Source organism: Cyprinus carpio, chromosome A1 (genome assembly GCF_018340385.1).
Source record: "Cyprinus carpio isolate SPL01 chromosome A1, ASM1834038v1, whole genome shotgun sequence".
Classification (NCBI taxonomy): domain Eukaryota; kingdom Metazoa; phylum Chordata; class Actinopteri; order Cypriniformes; family Cyprinidae; genus Cyprinus; species Cyprinus carpio.
In genome coordinates, this window is record NC_056572.1 from 28,320,481 (window position 1) to 28,331,176 (window position 10,696).

At 38.3% G+C, this 10,696-nt stretch overlaps 1 pseudogene; it reads left to right on the forward strand.

Annotated features, from left to right (window-relative positions):
• Positions 1–2,704: 2,704 nt before the first annotated feature.
• LOC122145614 lies at positions 2,705–10,476 on the forward strand (annotated as a pseudogene).
• The last annotated feature ends 220 nt before the right edge of the window (positions 10,477–10,696 follow it).

Below are 10,696 nucleotides of genomic sequence, written 5' to 3' on the forward strand. Positions count from 1 at the left end.
AACAAAACACACTGGCAGCATTCTGAGCATATGCTACTCCTATTAATATATGGAGAATTATTAATCTCCTCTTAATCTATTAATCCTATGTTATTAATCCTATATAACCCTTTTTCAGAATTTACTAGTAGGCCTACATTTACTCAAATGCATGATTTGACTAAGTTTTGATCTGTAAGGTTGTCTTTGTACACTATATGATAATGCACAATATCAGCTTTACATAAATGTGATTTTTCTTAAATTTGATTCGATTTCATCTTCAAATCTGTCTGACCCTAAACTGAAGTTTTATGATGTTATGCCTGACTCCATAGAATGCTTTACAGAATTAATAAATCAGAAAATATGTGGAATCTATGGCTGTTTTCATGGAAACTCATTAAAATTAAATGGTGCCTAATAGCTTTTAGTTAGGACCGGATGACGGCAGACTCACAGCTTAATAGACCGCAGTGTGCATCACTGCATTTTATTGAAGGTATAGTGTGTACATAACACATTAACAGATAATCATTAAGACATTTTATGTGCTTTGTTTTTAAGCAAGAGGTCATGATTCACAAATATCAACCAAGTCAATTTTCTTCTGCACATTTTATGTGTCCTCGTCCACAAATTGAAGGGTATTGTGATTTAACCACTCCCTAATAATCAATGCATATCTATATATAAAAAAGTATTTTATTGGCATCTATGGTTCAAAGAACTTCCAATGTACAAAAAGTTTCTTCAGATTATTAAAATGATCTTGAAACTATATATATTATATATAATATATTATATATATATATATATTAGGGCTGTCAAATGATTCATCACGATTAATCACATCCAAAATAAAAGTTTTGTTTACATAATAGATTATGTGTACAGGGTATATTTATTATGTATAATATAAATACACACACATAAATTATATATTTTAGAAATATTTACATGTATATACATTTTATATATTTTATATTCTTATAATTTTATTTTATATTATAAATATCTTTAATATATAATACATACCATATTCTTCTTAACTATATACAGTGCATGTTGTGTGTATTTTATATACCTCATAATACCATATACACAGTATAACACACATATATTATGTAAACCAAACTTTTATTTTGGATGTGATTAATCGTGATTAATCATTTGACCAGCCCTATATATAATATATATATATATATATATAGGTTATAAGGTTCTAAGCCAAACTTAAAATTTTGCATACATATATAATATGAAGTTAGTGTATTAGAAAATCATGATGTTTTATCATTTTGACCTCTGTTTCTACTCCTGACAAGTACGTAATCATCCCTAGTTTTTTGTTTTTTTTTTTTTTTTTTCCCTCTCTACATGTAGTTGGCACAATAAGGTAGACCCTATTCATTCAAAGACCATTATATTTTTTTATGAAATATTTATGAAAATGTTTTAAAAGAAACTGTATTTTGAAAAGTTGAGGTCAGTGTTAGGAGTAGGATACATTTTTGTGGAAATTGCATATTAAATAGTGGAACTGTCATGAAGAATCATAGAAGAATTTGATGAGTTATGAACTAGAAGAGTCCAACTGTATTGTGTGACATTGATATTAATTTCTGAAATCAATGCATTACAGAATTTGACTTCTCATTCAACCCAGCTTTTATAGTCAGTACATATTCTCAAAGGAATGAGTGTTTTTGACAATTTCAGCGATTAGATAATAAATACACAGTACAAGTTAACCTTAATCCTACCTACCTTTATCTTGGCAGTTTCTTCAGAAAGATTTGTTTTTAGTGGATAGAATATGTGTCCACCCTGTCAAAGTCTATACCTCAGTTGAACCTTCTATCTAATCTATAGCTAATCTGAATAATAAAAAAATAAATAAACAAATGCCACCATGTGTTGTCAAAAATAAAAAATGCTGTCTATGTAGGCAGCTCCTCGGGATTTGAGCCACGTCCAGTGCGTGGCGTTGAGCGGGGTCCTAGCGCACGCGCACACAGGAAGGAGAGAGGGCTGTTAGCTAGCAGACGGCGGGCAACAGTAAACAAGTCACTTTTAGAAACCTCACAAACCAAACATACCTTACGCTGACTTGCTCATCCATTTGCATGGCTTTTGACAGGTTGCTTTAAAGCGTGTTTGACTGTATACCCGCAGACTGTTCTGTTATTACCGCAGGTTTGCGTTATTTACAGAGCTGGGATGCAAGCAGCTAGAGAAGCGAGCTCCCGACTGCACTGCTAAAAGCTTCACTCTCTTCATAAATATTATTTCATCTGTATTAACATTTATAAAACTATATAAAATTACTGTGATCATGTGTAACGGGTGAAGTAGTCCCATTTTGACAGTAAGCGGTGTTTTTAAAGGGCTTGGTTAGCTTGGCGATGGTTTGTTTTCTCGGTTAGCTTATAAGCTTACGCTACCTCTTTACCATCCCTCGTACAAAACAAACTCATACACTTTCGATTAATGTATTTTTTATTTACGCAACCCTGTTCTGCGGTCTAAAACAAATTATCCGACAATTTTGTTACGTTAAACTATGTTTAGGCGAGAGTGACAGCTTACGATACTAGGCTAATTTGACTGGCTGAAAACAACACGAGTGTAATTTTTGTCCAATATAGTATGGTAAGGTTAAAAAATGCTTTGAGGGGAGTCATGTTTCCATAACAAGTCTTTGAGCACTGGCTGGACCATGTACTATGGAAGTTCCTGGAAGTGTCAGTGCACTACAGATGAAGGTGCACAGGACCAAAACTGATGGAAACCAACAACTGCTGAGATGAATTAACCAGGAATCAAATGGTGATTATAATTAAAACTTTTCGCATTTAGCATCATTGCAGTTCAATAATAATAGATCTTGGGTGTGAAATTAAGATGTGATGTTGTTTTATGCCTGTTAATTCTGGTGATATTATTTTTACGTATATATGTGGCCTGCATATGTCTTGATTTATTTCTCTCGTCATATTTTTGCTTCAGGTTTTGAAAGCCTCCAATAATGGGTGATATGAAGACCCCTGATTTTGATGATCTCTTGGCTGCCTTTGAGCATCCCTGATGCAACCAGTTTTGGATGCCAAAGAGGCCATTCATGGGAATCAAGATGAGGGAGAGGGGACACCTTAAGCCACTCGGAGATGTGTATGGATGCCACGGTTTTGATCCCTCACTCCGAGCCAACAAACGATGCCCCTGTTGTCAGTGTTATAGTAAAGAACACTAGCCGCCAGAACTCCTATGAAAATCTTGTAGAGAGGGAGAGCTCTCATTTGGGCACCTTTTACAAATGGGTTTAAAAGTTTCTACAGGCTCACTGGAGACACTCCCTCCAGCTATCCAAGACTGGACGAGCTGCTTCTGTCACCGGAGACTGTTCAAGATGTTCCATGGACGAAAATTCCTGTCCTCTACAAGAATGAAAATGTTCCCCTCTGTATCAGCGTCTATGGCCTCATTCAGCCCTATAGACCACCCAGAATCTGAATACATTCATAGCAATGGAATCAATGACCGACCAAAATCTGCAGAGACCTCGTACTTCCCATCTGATTCACTCTTTACATCTTCGCCTCTTCCTTTAAAACAAAATCAATCAAAACCAAATTCAAACAAAAGACTTCTTGGTTCAAAAGGTGTGGGTGATCTTGGGTGTGATGGCTCATAGATGAGCCATCAGGATCTTTCAAGACGATATGGTTGAACAAAATTCGAAGACAAAGAGTGACAGCATCCAAATATTGTGGGAACAAATGCATATCCATCTCCTGAGACAAATATTTCTTTCTTCCCGTCACAAGTGCGTCAAAGCTCACAGCTCCAGATTATCCTCCTTGCCTTGTGGCATTAGCATTCCGTTGAATGCTAAAAAGGATCCAGGTGGCCAAAAAATTCAAAGGATTTCCCAGAGTTAAAGTATACCAAAAAAAGGAGTCCATGAAAATGAATCGCACAAAATGACCAATATCACCAGGAGTGCCCGAGAAGTCCCTCTGGAGGTGGTGAAAACGTTTCGCCAAAACAGCCTGACAGCCCAAGAATATATGCCAGGTAGCCAGGTCAGATGGTGTACGAGTACATCATCCAGCTGTCGCACCTACGGCTTCGCCTCCCGCCATCCCACGAGTCAGAATAAAGACAAGCAAAACCTCATCTGGGAAAATCCAACGCACTGTCAGCAAGCATATTGCCAGACTCGGAAACTGAAGATCTCATGTCACCATTTGGGTCATCGCCATCTTCAGTCCTCATCTGAAGATGCCTTCTCGAAAACATGTTGCCTTTGTATCGTTGTCGTATGATACCATTTCAGAGGTCATTTTGTGAGGATGGAAAGCAGTGTGGAAGCCTCAAAGCCCGCCTTTACTGTGGAAGCAAATCCATTCACACAAATCATGAGGGAACTCAAGAAACCGCAAACCCAAAATAATGGTCATGCTCTAAAAGAACAACACTTGGTGCAACAAGCAAAAGAAGGCTTGGTCTTCTGCGTCAGATAGGTTTGGGGCGTTGGTTAACTAAATACGCAACGTACCTTCCGAGATGCGATTACACTTGGCAAACCTAAATCTTGTGCCACATAGTCGTAGCTGCCTCGGTCATTACAGCAAGGTCTTCCACTAATAGACAGAGGTGCCCGCGGGGGGGTCAGTTTATCATCATCGATTGGTTGGGTTGCAGTTCTGTACAACTGGTGCAATCAAGTTAAAAAAGTCTCTCCAACACACGAGCTGTTGTCCCAAATACTGCAGCTGGAACTGTTAAACAGACGGTTGAATTACTCCAAACCCATTACGCAACATATGTTAGCCGACCTGAGTCCCCACGGGGCGGTGGTCCCAGGTCAACCAATCGTCAAGCTCCCACCGGCAAAGCTATTGCCTGGGGCCTAGAATGGCGGTAGACTCGTTTCGGGGGGGTGCTGGAAAAGAGTCTCCTTAGCGTTATCAATACAGCCGTATAAGTGTTGCATATAGAATCGTCCCGGGGTGATCACCCCGCTGAACTCCCAAAGACATTGGTGTTTTTTTAACCAACATGTGCTCTCTCTGGCACATGCGTCGAGATCACAAGAAACAAAGGCATGGTGATGCATTGCACTCAGTTGTTTATGAAGCCCATTGCTGTAGACCAGATGTTGGCGCCCACCAAGCCTAAGCAGTCTGTAAATCAGGATACCTTGCGGGAACGGACGCCACAGAGTCATCCAAAAGCCAGGTGGTCTTACCACTTTATCCCGACACAGTTATCCAAACATGGATTTAAATGTCTGGACTGTAATAAACAGATGTCAGACTACACAGCTTGCAGGTCACTATCAGAGGGCAACGGAGGCTAATGGTCTGGGGAGTCAAATTAATCAACTACTGGAATCACAAAACGTAACAGTGAAAATTTTATTACAAGATTACTAATATATTGTTTTATATAAGGGTCAATGACATGGTTCTTTTTGAATACATTCCAATTAGCAAATGGCAATTCAGACATACAATTACTATACCAGAGTCTTATATTTGTAATTTCTGTGTTTAATTAAGATATCTTTGTGGTACATACATAAAAAATCAAAAAACTTTTGAAATTTTTATGAAAAGTAGGTGTGGCATAATCTTTTAGAACCTAGGATGTTCTTCTGTGGGGGGTGCTTTTTTCTTTTTATGATGAACTGCTTTTTCTACTGTGTTACGTTATTTGAAAAACCTCTGTGCAAAAAAATCCACAAAGGACTAGTGATAAGTGTCAATGCAAGGATGCTAGTGGAATAGAGGCTGCTGGCAGACATTTTTACATTGTTTATATAAGGCAAGATTATGTTTCAGATGTGGTCCCTGTGGCTAATTTTACACTTATTGAATAGAAACAATTCTGAATTAATAATTCATTATTCATAATTAACTCACTGAGGAAAATCTTTGAAACTTTCTAAAATAATAATAAAATATTTTATATGATAAGATTTTATAATATATAAACAATACTTTAAACCTCATAAAAAGAATTGCTTTTGAAAATAAAGGTGGATACAAATACATTTTGTAAAAATTTGAATAAAAAAAAAAAAAAATCATAGTCAGAAAGAATGGTTGTTTACCTTGTTCTACTTGATGGTCTGTCATACTACATACATATATATATATATATATATCTATATGATAGGTAAAAATTGATAGCCTGAAATGCACTGTAAGTCCCTTTGGATATCAAAGGACCGTCTGCAAGTGTATAAAAGCATACAAATATAAATGCATAATTGTAGTTTAATCATATATGAGAGAAAGGAGCAAATTTTTCAAAACCAGTAAACGAAAATCATCATTGGTCATAAACAAGATTACGTAGAAACACAGTACCACTATTCAAAGAACTGGCATGTGTTCTATTGATGACTTCTAGTATGACAAGAGATTTTTGCCTTGTGTTTTGCTTGTGCGACCACGCTTCGCTGTCTTTGGTCACTTTGGTGACCCTGTTTGCATTCTTCATCCAGGCAGATGTGCAAGGTTTGTGCATCAAGGTTGCTACCCAACAAGTGTCGGCTACAGGGGGCCATCAGCGCATTCACTCACCTCCAAATGCTCGGTATTGTGGTGCCTGAGGCTGGTGTGGGGCACTCAGTCGCGGGGGTCAGGAGGGGTGGACATCCAGAAGCATGTGAAAGAGAACTTGTCTCCACTATTCCCGTAAATTGGGTACTCGTAAGTACCTGCAAACTGTGACCTCTCAGACCACAATGAAACTTCCGCTATAAGACCAGGAAATGTCCTTTTGTGTCGTCTTCGCTCACGCTCTCTCTGTCTCTCTGATTTTGCTTCAACTGGAAAGGGAATTCGTTTACCGGATTGGATCGCGCAAATTGTGAAATGCTTTTTCATGTCCCCTGTCCCTCTTTAAGACTCACAATTGAGAGATGAACAGGCAGTGTGTGAGGTCTTCTATCAGTGCACTATATTTCCTGTAGCCTTCAGATCTTCCAATGGCTGTCTCGATGGCATGATAAAAAAACAATCATGGTGGCAGTGAAACCCAAGGCGCATCTGTAAGTGCATCTAGTTAGCTGGGTCGTACCATAAAATTCAATCATAAAAAATGGTCCTAGAACTGTGTTTGAGGCGTTACCTCTGGTTTCCTCGGCTGTGCAGGGTGGATCTACACGATGTTCCCTGTGAAACAGTCCTTTAGAGAAGCAGTTGTTGTATCAACATTTTCATCATGCGTATATGTTGTGTTCAAGTATTCCAGATTGCAACTTCAATTCTTTCCCAGATAAAACTACTTTTGGTTGGCATACAATTTTCCAGGTTTGTAGCTACTTTTAGTGCTGTTGGCATTTGCAAATGTGTCGCGGACACAGTTTTTCTGTCTGTCATGGATTATCTTTGTGTACATTGGTCAGCACTAATTGTCTTAATCAAACTGTCATTTTTAGCTTTAGTTAGCTTAGTTTAGACTATTAAAATGTGTTTACCATGCACTTTGAAAGTCGGATTTCAGTCTCAGGCTAAAGCAATCATTTATCTATTTTTTTTTAGATGTCATATATACGCTTTTGTCAGAAAGAAATTGTAACAAGGCAGAGGATTGTCGGATTAACAGACTTAAAATTCTAACAAAATGCAGGCATTGGAGCTTGGCTTTGTCCAGCTTGTATACATGTTAAACAGACTACAGCCGGCCTTGGTTTTGTGCACTTGCTCCAAAAGACAGAGGTGACGTTTAATGTGTTATATTATGATGTCCAATATTTGATATGCAGCAGTTTGTCATGTATACTTATGAGGAATCAAAAACCTGCTATAAACTGAATTTATAAGTCTGCATGTAAGTTTACTTATGAAGGGGAAAACATCTTTTTGCTGTAACCTCACTGGTCACTACAGCACATTCTTTACATTTAAGACATTTTTAGCAGATGGTCCTCAACCAACTTACGAAAAGTTGCTTCTCATGTGAGACTGTTGCTGATGAGCAGCATGGTAAGCATACAATTAAGAACATTATTAAACCTGAAGTACTTCTGTACATATGCAAGTAAGGGACTTGGCGTAATAAATTGAATAATAACTACATATATGTTATTTTCCAGAATATAAGTACCATTAATTTCATCATCTGAAAAGTGGTGCAACGTATTTCAAAGCATCTTATATAATGCAATTAGCGTCAAGGACCGGAAAAACGTGCAAAAGCACACATTTGGAGGCTAGGGTGTGTTTTGGGTATAGCACATTTCTGGGCACATGCCTGATGTTTACTTTAAATAAATGTATGATACATTGTGTTTATAATGAAGCCACTCATATTTAATGTTTTAAAGTTACCTTTTTCGGTCCCGTTTGGTTTTGGCGACGCTAAATACGACTGTTAAATTTGGTAGAGCAGCCCATAAACAAAAACAAATGTCAACTCCTGGAGGGGCCACTGTCCGGCACAGTTTAACTCCACCCACTTCAAAACACTGTAACACATCATGGAAATTTCTAGGACTGCATAAACACGATTTGATAAGCTGAGCATCAGGTGTGTTGAATTGGGATTGGAGCTAAACTCTGGCAAGACGAGTGGCCCTCCGAGGAAACACAAACTAGCAAAAATTTGAAACACCCTTCGGTTATAGTAAATTTTGTATTGTGAGTCTATCAAACAACATGTGGTGGTTGTGTAGTTTACCAGAGTGTTTACATCTATTTCTGTTTCTCTAATAATGAAATAAAATAAAATGTTTTTTTTTCTCTTTACAATGCAAATTTGACCCGCTGTGACTTATAGTCATGTTCGACTTGTTTTTCTGGAAAATATGGTACATTACAATAACTTTTAACTACATGTAAGGCAGAAATGAGCAGAAATGTTGTAAATTGATTCCATGAAGGTCAACACAACAGAGATAAATAAAGTACTACAAAACGGTCCCATTACAATGGGATGTATCGGTTAGGATTGCAGAATAAAATTAAAAAAAAAATTAGAGAGAATTCTGTAGCATAATACTGTGGCAGAAGGAAAGCGTCAGGAGAGATTTTTGTGATCTTCTTGTGGTTGCATTGTGGAAACAGAGCGAGTCATTTATTTTTGAATCTGCCACTGCTAATTCCTATGTCACTATACTGCCACAGCACTAGAGATGTCTCATCTCATCAGTGCTGACCTGAAGAACAAGAGTGGTACTGTATTATGCAGATATTTAAAAAGTTATTCGTATTTAAAAAGTCAAATAAATTGTCCGTTTCGTCTGCAGACTGTTCATGGTGGAGTTTTCAGAGGTGAAGCTGAAAAAAGTCCCAAAAAGACAGAGACATCATCTTCCTCTGATAAAATGTCACCACAAAACCTTCCAACCAGGGTTGTGCCAAACCGAATTAAATGAGGCCTGCATGAAGGGAAGAGAAGAGCTCTGCGCGCATTCACAGACACCAGAAGTCAAAGTGCTGGAGTTAGAATGAAGAATGCTGGCTGGACCTGTGGAGAATGCCTCCTGTGGGTCCCTGACAGAGAGACCTACGTCAATCACATGAAGGCCAGCCATGGCAAGGTTGATTGATTTGATTTGCCAGTACTCCTTTTTTTTTTTTTTTTTATTTCTCTAGTCATTTTTGTTGTTTCCAAAATCTTCATATTTTGAACACATGCCTGGGTCTGTTTGTGGCAGTCAATACGTCAAGAGCATCCATGTCGACTATGTTGTAAAGGTCCTTCAATTCACCCATGAGTACTTAAAAGACACGGGTTCGAATGTGACCACGATGGAAGACGAAGGAAGGTTCACACATGCGGGTAAAATCACCTATACTGTATATTAAAAAGTGATTAAATGTTCTCCAGAAGATTTATAATCAAGCATTTATTTTGCACTTGTCTTAAGAGTACAAGTTTTTGTTGTATTTTTTTCTTTATAAACCCTGAAGGTACTGCACAACTGAGAGGATATCTTTCACTAAACACTCTATGCTAAAGAATCACTCAGTCTTGATGCATGGAATCAAAGAACCCAGATTTCAGCCAAATGGCACAAAGCTAGCATCTAAGGAGGTGGGCAAACCCACAGGAGAGGTAATCTTCTTTGTGATTTATTTTATAGAAACATTATATCAGATACAGGTTGTGCTACAACTAACATTTTCCTGGCTTTCAGAAGCTGAAAAGAAAAGCAGAGGTGGCTCATGGAGTAGCATGAAATGGGGAAAAACATCATACAGGTGTTAATGCCAAGCGACATAAGCGCGACTGTTAATCACTGCGCCAAATGTGGCTTTAGCTCTGAAGACTCAGGGCCCAGTTTCAGGAGCAGCTTACCTCAACACAGAACCGACGGCGACACACCCCAGTGCCAGGCACTGCGGCCTGTGTTTCACATCCCAGTTAGCACTCAGCAGACACCTCATCATTGTACACAAGGTCAAAGAACCGGAGGAGCATGAGGACTTTAACAAAGAGGACGGCAGGGGAAAGGACAAGAACAATCAATAAACTTGGAGCGATGCAACCGTACCTCTTTCTTCAAAAAAGAATGCGTGTCCACAGAGAAGGAGCAAAGCAAACAAATCTCCACAGTGAGCCCAAGACAGTGCTTTCAACATCAATAACATAGACACAGGCTTCAGAAGCAAGTGAATTTGAGAAGAAAAGGCCTGAACAGAAAGAGAAAGGACTCCAATGGAAAGCTGCTACTTAAATTGCAAGCAATGTT